This window comes from Petaurus breviceps, unplaced genomic scaffold (assembly GCF_028583685.1).
Source record: "Petaurus breviceps papuanus isolate PSGF00001 unplaced genomic scaffold, PetGlider_PUasm1.0 99, whole genome shotgun sequence".
Lineage (NCBI taxonomy): Eukaryota > Metazoa > Chordata > Mammalia > Diprotodontia > Petauridae > Petaurus > Petaurus breviceps.
In genome coordinates, this window is record NW_027187465.1 from 11,850,052 (window position 1) to 11,857,432 (window position 7,381).

The window sequence follows — 7,381 nt, forward strand, 5'->3', positions numbered from 1 at the left end:
CCAGCTTGACCATGTCCTTCCTAATATATGACTCCCAGTACTGAACACAGTACTCGAGATGAGATTGTTTGGGCCAGAGGACAGTGGGACCATTGCCACCCTTGTTCTGGACACTAGACTTTTCTTATGTCAGCCTAGCTTTTTTTTTTTTTTTGGCTGTTATGGGACGATGGTGACTCACATCCGTCTCTGTGCCGGCTGGGCACACAAGAGGCTCTCAATGCCCACTGAGTGAATGAAACAGGAAATAGACTTTCTCGATGGTGTCAGTGTCGGGAGATGGAAGTCAGAGCCAAGTGCTGTCCTGGCTGCCTTCCCCTCTTAGATAATACTAAGAATCCACGCCATTCTAAATGGGGATGTTTCATAGAAAGTTAACCCTTCCATGACCTTGAAGCATCAGCTTTCATCCCATTTCTCCATTTGTTTTTCTGAGTAAATAAGCTAAAAAGTAGACACTACTAGTCAAGGGGTATAGAAGACCTAGGTTCTAGCTCGGGCTCTGCCACCAACTAGCTGTGTGACCTTGACCAATTCATATCTCTGAGTCTCAGTATTCTTTTTTTTTTTCTTTTTGGAGGGGGGAAGGCAGGGCAATTGGGGTTACGTGACTTGCCCAAGGTCACACAGCTAGTTTTGTGTTAAGTGTCTGAGGCTGGGTTTGAACTCAGGTCCTCCTGATTCCAGGGCCGGTGCTCCACCTAGCTACCCCGAGTCTCAGTATTCTTGACTGTGGAGGTTGGCGCAGGTGACCCCTCAGGGCTCTTGGTGATCTATGATTCTCTGGCACCCAAAACCTTATTGTAATAAGGACAACAACCTACTGTGTTCCCCTGGTCTGGTGGCTCTGCTGCTCTGGTCTGGAGATTGACTGGATGGGCCCAGGGGATAAGATGTGGGAATGAGAGAGATCTGGCTTCCAAAGCGGAGTCAGACATTCTGTCCCCATGGGGAAGCTTCTCTGCATCTCACTTTCTCTTCTGTCAAAGGTGGGGGTTGGGACTCGGTGAGAGCAATGGGCCTATGATTGTCTGAAAAGGGGGGCTCTCCCTGGGATGATCTGCCTCAAAGGATTCCCGATGCTCAAGTGGGAACACGCACCTCTGCAGCACGTGTACAGTGTTTCATGTACTGTAGAGAGTGCTATAAAAAAAGCCAGCAAACTTGGCTCTCCAGCTCAGGATTACCCCAGCTATCGACAATTGGCCAATGACAGTAGGATGACCAGCAAGCTGGCACACCAGCCCTGATTTCAGCGAGCCCCTACACGCCACGGAGGCCTGGCTGAAGGAGCCGAGGGTGGGCATCCCGGAGAAGAGAAAGGGCACAGGAGATGTTTCCAAGGGTGTGGAAGAGGGATTGGGCCAGTCAGAAAGAGGCTGAGAGGTCAAGGTCAGGGGGCAGACTTAGGCTGGACAGACTTTCCTGAAGTGGAGTTTGAAAGCAGGCTCTGATAATGGAGAGGGGATTTCTCCGATTTTTTGTGAATGAATTTAGCTTCCCCGGCCTTTCTCCTAAGTTCAGAGCTTTCTTAAGACGTTGTTCACTATGTCTCCAACAGGTTGAAGAGGATAACAGTGTTGCTCTCAGAAACCAGTTTGACATCAATGTGAGTGTGAGTGTGTGTGCGTGTATATGAGTGTGCGTGTGCATGTGTGTGCGCATGTGAGAGGGTGTGTGTGCATGTGAGTGTGTGTATGTATGTGGGTATGTATGTATGTGCATGTGTGTGCATGTGAGTGTTTGTGTAAGTGTGTATGTGTATGTGAGTGTGTGTGCATGGGTGTGTGTTGAGTAGGATGGAGGGGAGGGAAGTAACCTTGGCCCCAATGTCCCTACCATGGAATCCGCCCGTCTGGTTTCTAAAGGACAGCTCCTGCTGATCAAGTCAAGTCTACATTTCACGGGGGTGGGGAACCTGTGGCCCTCTAGGTCCTCATGTGAGTCCCTCTGACGGAATCCAAACATCACAGAACAAAAGCCACACTTGAGGACCTAGAGAGCCACATATGGCCTCGGGGCCGCAGGTTCCCCGTTCCTGGACAAGCTAGCTTGTTTCTTCCTAGGCAGGACAGTCGTCCAGAGACAGAATGAGCCGTCTCAGGAGGTAATGAGTTCCCCTTTGTCAGAGGTCTCCATGCAGAGGTCAGGTGACCATGGAGATGAAGTGTTCTTAACTTGGAGTCTACAGGTCTCTTCGGGGTCTGTGGATAAACTTCCAGGGTTCCGTGTACTTGGACAGGAAAACAAACTGACAAACCCATTACATCCCTATCTTTACCAGCCTCTAACTGAAAGATAGCCATTTCTTTCAGTTTCTTAAAACCATGACTCTGTGGAGCCTGTAGGCTTTACTGGACTGCTACAGGACCCATGACACAGAAATCATCAAGCCCTGAGGAACCAAATCAAATCTCATCTAGAGGGTCATTGCATAAGATCATGATTCTAGAGTCAGAGGGGACCAACCCCCTCATTTTACAGAAGAGTAAACTGAGGCCTAGGGAGGATAAAATAAGTGACTGGGGCAGCTAGGTGGCGCAGTGAATAGAGCACTGGCCCTGGAATCAGGAGCACTTGAGTTCAAATCCGGCCTCAGACACTTAACACTTACTAGCCGTGTGACCTTGGGCAAGTCACTTAACCCCAACTGCCCTCCAAAAAAAAAAATAAAAGAAAGAAAAAAAGAAAATAAGGGACAGAGATCAGATTCAAACTGAAATCCTTTGGCTCCAAACCGCATTCTCTTTCCACATCCCTAGCCTTTAGAAGAGTGCCTCCATACAGCAGGTGTTTAATAAATGCCTGTTGGTATTTAATGATGATGACTGCATCATCCAAAGTCCCTTCTGAGTTTACAATTCTCTGATTTTAAAGTATCTACACCAACTCTTGTGATGAAAGGGAGTGATAGTGACCATTCATTAGTAAGCCTAGTAGATTTGTCCCTGGCACACATCCTTGCTGTCCCCCCACAATGGTGGCTGCCCTCTACTGGGTCCCTTTTCCTCCTTCCTATCTCTCCCTGCCCTTGGGGTGGTCCCTCTCTGTTCCCCCTACGTTTCTGTTTCCTCTGCTGCTATATGCCTCCAGCTTGTGAGAACCTTGGAGACCTCCTGTAGCTCCCTAGAAAGTCAGGACATCACTTGGGATGCCATCGGTCCTCTTGGAAAATGAAGGATGAAAAACCATTGTTCCTGGTGAGGTCTTTAAGACCTTCCACGATATGGCTCCTGCCTCTCAGGCACTCCATAGTGCTCCCTGTCAGACACAACCTAGTTCTTAGCCAAGGCATTGCTGGCTGCTCCTGGAACTCCACATTCCATTCCCAACTCTGCATTCAGGAAGGCTGTTCCCATTCCTGGACCACACTCAGCCTTCAGCTTTATCTTTCAGAACCCTTCCCCTCATGGTAGAATGTAAGCTCTTGGAAGGCAGGACTGTTTCTTTTTTCTCTTTATATCCCCAGTACCCAGTACAGCATCTAGCCTACTTAATAGGTGTCTGTTGATTGACTGCTGAACTTCCTTAGAGGCTTAAGCTCAGGTGCAGACTCCAGAAGCCTTTCCTGATTCCTCTCAGGCACCTCCAATAATCCTGTCTTTTACATAACTGTGTGCATTGTAGTTAGTCTCTCCTCTCTCCCAAGTAGAAAGCATTAAATTGTGGTCTCCAGACCCTGGAGCAGGGGCTGGGGTGGTTCCCTATGTTCCCCCCAGGGTGTCTGTCGATGTGCCAGGTGCCCTGTTTCATGGAGGGGAGTTGGCCTCTGAACAAACCTACTCTTCCCAGCTTGGGGGATCTAATCATTGAAGGCCCATAGTACGGCTTAACTAAGTAAGGGTGAGGCCAGGCTTCCTGATTCCTTTACAAAATACGGACTCGTTTTCCTTCATTGGATTGGAAAGGGACAGTGGAAATGACAAACATTCATTGACCAGGCCCTCAGTGACCTTTGGACCAGATAGTTCAAGGGGATTTGGTTTAAGGTCTTTGAGGACAGGGCCTGTGGTGTTTTGTGTTTCTCCCCAGCCCTTAGTATAGTACCTGGCACTAAATAAATGCTTCTTGACTGACGGATGGAGTCTAGCCTGTACTTTCTGTGACTATATCATTGAAGGAGGGTAATTTTTTTGGTTAAAGACTCACTTCCCCATATACTGTTTGTGCCTCTGATCCTGCCCCATAGCTCAGAGTCCAGCAAAGGCCTAGATCCATGGCCAATTCTAAAGGAGACTGGCTAGGAACACACCCTGGAAAAAGGGGGGCTTCTGGCCCACATGCTGGTGCTTACCAAGGTAAATACGACAGAATTTTAAGATTCCTAAAATTCTCCATTACTTCTAGCAACTTTTCAACTGGTCCTCCATAATCTATCTTGACTCCAGTCAAATCCTTGTGAAATAAATATAGTATACTTTAAATGGAATGAGCATTTATTGAGTACCTACTGTGTATACCTTGCTCCATGCTAGGTCCAGTGATACAAAGACAAGTTCTTGAGAACGTAAGCTCCTTGAGGGCAGGTACTGTCTCACTCTCATTTTTGTGTCTTTGGCACTTAGCACAGTGACTGGTACACAGTAGGTAGCCAATAAATGTTTGTGGATTGACAAATACTGGAAAGACTTGGATTTGGAGTCAGGGGGATGTTCAAATGTAGCAGACCCTGCTTTTCCCCATCTGTGGGACCAAGTCATTTTTCTGTGCCTTAGTTCCCTCCTCTCCAGGGCAGGGACTGCTTTGTTTTTTCCTGTGCTTTCCCAGAGCCCAGCAGAGCCCTTGGAACATGCTTAAGGAATGCATAGTGATGGATTATTGCTTTGGGGGTGGTGGGAAGCAGATATAACACACACACACAGATGAGAAAATACAAGATAATTTGAGGAGCCAGAGGGGAGTGTGTGCACATGTGTGTACACGAGTGCGCGGTGCACACACACGTGTATGCATACATGTGTGCATGCATGTGCGTGCGTGTGTCTATAGCCATCAGAGAAGGTTTCTCACAGGAGGCACCTAACTGGGGGATAGGTAAGATAAGGACATTATTGAGTACTGTGCAAACAAAAATCACGCTAGAGCTCCTAGCCCCTGCGCCATGCCTCCTCTCTGCCAGGTGGTCTTCATCCTTCGATTTCATGTTCACACTCTATGAAATAAAACATTATGAGCTGACTGACTTCCCAGCTCCATGAACTCTATTTATAGAACTGATTGAACACACTCTTCATGCTGCCACGATCATCATGGGCTGAATGCCCACAGCTGAACAACCCATTTACATGAACCTCGAACCAGGGAAACTAAGATCGGCACAGACAGAGCCAAGTGCAAAGCTCTGTCCTCACCAGTTAGGCAAACACGCCATGTTCACTGTTATCAGTATTGATAATACCTAATGTCATCACTCCTTGAGAGCAGAGGCTATTTTCTTGTCTTTGTCTCACTAGTACCTTGGACAGTATCAGGCACGTAGTTGGCACTTAATTTGTAGAATGAATTAATGAATAAATGAACAGGGTTATAACCAGCAATTTTTAGGATGATGGCAAGTGACCTGAAGAGTATTCTCAAATGCAGTTGGGGAGGCTGGAGCAGAGCAATGGGGGTACATGGGCCAGCTGGCACACTTTGGAGCTTACTTAGTGTTTGATAAACAAGAAAACACGCCATCAGGTTGCTTCCTATATTAACTATTCTTGCCAAGTAGGTGCAAAGCTCCTAGACATACTACAAGTATTGAAGGACTGTAAGAGTTATCAGCATTCTCTAAATTTTGGCACCCTGGGGACAAGGCCCAATTGCCCCACCTTGGTTACAGTTCTGTTGACATTGATGATGAAAATGAGGAGGATGTCTAGGGTTGGGGATTGTACTTCACACAGAGATGAGCTCACGGCATGGCACACAGAATGGAGAGACAAGGTGGAGAGGCGGAAGGGCATGCAGGGCTGGGCCCTTCCCCAGATGCGGGATCAACACAGGAAGACTGACTATGATGTGATGAAGAGGTGGGTCATTGGGCAGAGATGGAGAGCATGGTCTCACCTCAAAGGCAGGAGGGGTGTACTACTAAAGCTGTCGATACGGGAACTGAGAAAGGCCACTAGATCAGAAACCAAAGGAGCCAGATAGTAAAAAGCCCTGAGGAAGCAAACTGTAAGAAGAAAAAAAGAGAAAGGAAAACACAGCAGAATTGAGATGGGGAAGAAGGGCTCTGGCCCTTCTGACCAGAGGTGGGGCTCATGGAGGATGAGATCTTGCCAGCTGCCAACACTGGCAGCATTAGGGGCAGCTCTTTGTAGGGCAGCATGGCTGGCTTTGGAGTGAGGAAGACCTGAGTTTGACTCCTTACTGGCTGTGTGATCCTGGGCAAGGCACTTATTCTCTCTGGGTCTCAGTTTCCCCATTTGTAAAATGGGGATAATTAGAGCACCTATCTCAGGGTTATTTCCTAGATCAAATGAGATGGTGTCTACCTTAAATCTCAATAGAAATGGTAATTATTATTGTTTTTATCATTCTCATATTCTTGTCTCTACTTTAACCAAAGCAAAAGGACCCTGGGTCCCTACACAGTGGATTTGGACTCAGACTCTGAATCTCAAGGCCAAAGTCACTCCAAGGGTAAGAAGGCTCTTCAGGTTAGTTATTTCTTCCACCCAGAATGGCTTGCAAAGAGATGTTTATGGTTCCACCCACATCCTGAAATTGTGTCTTCCTGATGTTGACAAAATCCAGGGACGGGCTTGGTTCAGTGGAGAGCCCTGCTGACTTGGAAGTGTGTGAGGGTCTTAGCTTGACTGGGAAAATGCTGGTCTTTGGGTCTCAGATGGGGAAAAGGTGGGAAAAGGAAGACAGAGACTTCAAGCAACAACCAACCCGAGTCAGGGAGCAGCCCACCCAGATGGTCCCAAAGGGCAGCTGCTAAAGGTAGCGGGCTCCCCTCACCGGGGCCTTAAGCAAAGAGTGGATGTCCTTTGTTGGGCATATTGTATAGGGGATTCCTATTCAGGTACAGAGAGGCCTGAGTCCTTACTGGCTGTGTGATCCTGGGTAGATCACTCACCTTCTGAGGTTACCCCTGAGGTCCCTTTTCCTCCCATTAGAGAGAGTGGAAACTCCTTGAGGGCAACGACTTTCTTGATGGCTTCTATTTGTATCCTCAGTGCTTAGCAAATTGACTGGCACACAGTATTTACTAAATGCACTATCTACCTCCATATCTGTCTATATCTGTGTCTATCTAGCTTTCTTTTTTCTTTCTATTAACTATCTTTCTATCTATTATCTATCTGTGTCTTTCTTTTTTCTTTCTATTATCTATATCTATCTATCTATCTATCTATCTATCTATCTATCTATCTATCTATCTATC

The 7,381-nt window shown here is 47.1% G+C and overlaps 1 protein-coding gene across 2 annotated transcripts in view; it reads right to left on the reverse strand.

Moving 5' to 3' along the window:
* Positions 1 to 7,381, reverse strand: part of BICDL1 (BICD family like cargo adaptor 1) — a 134,505-nt gene that overhangs the window by 6,942 nt on the left and 120,182 nt on the right. The window contains exon 10 of one of the 2 annotated variants that reach the window (XR_011167172.1): positions 6,052 to 6,160. The exons of the other annotated variant lie outside the window; for it this stretch is intronic. The gene's annotated coding sequence lies outside the window, so the exon portion shown is untranslated. The remainder of the gene's footprint in view (positions 1 to 6,051; positions 6,161 to 7,381) is intronic. 2 annotated transcript variants of the gene reach the window in all.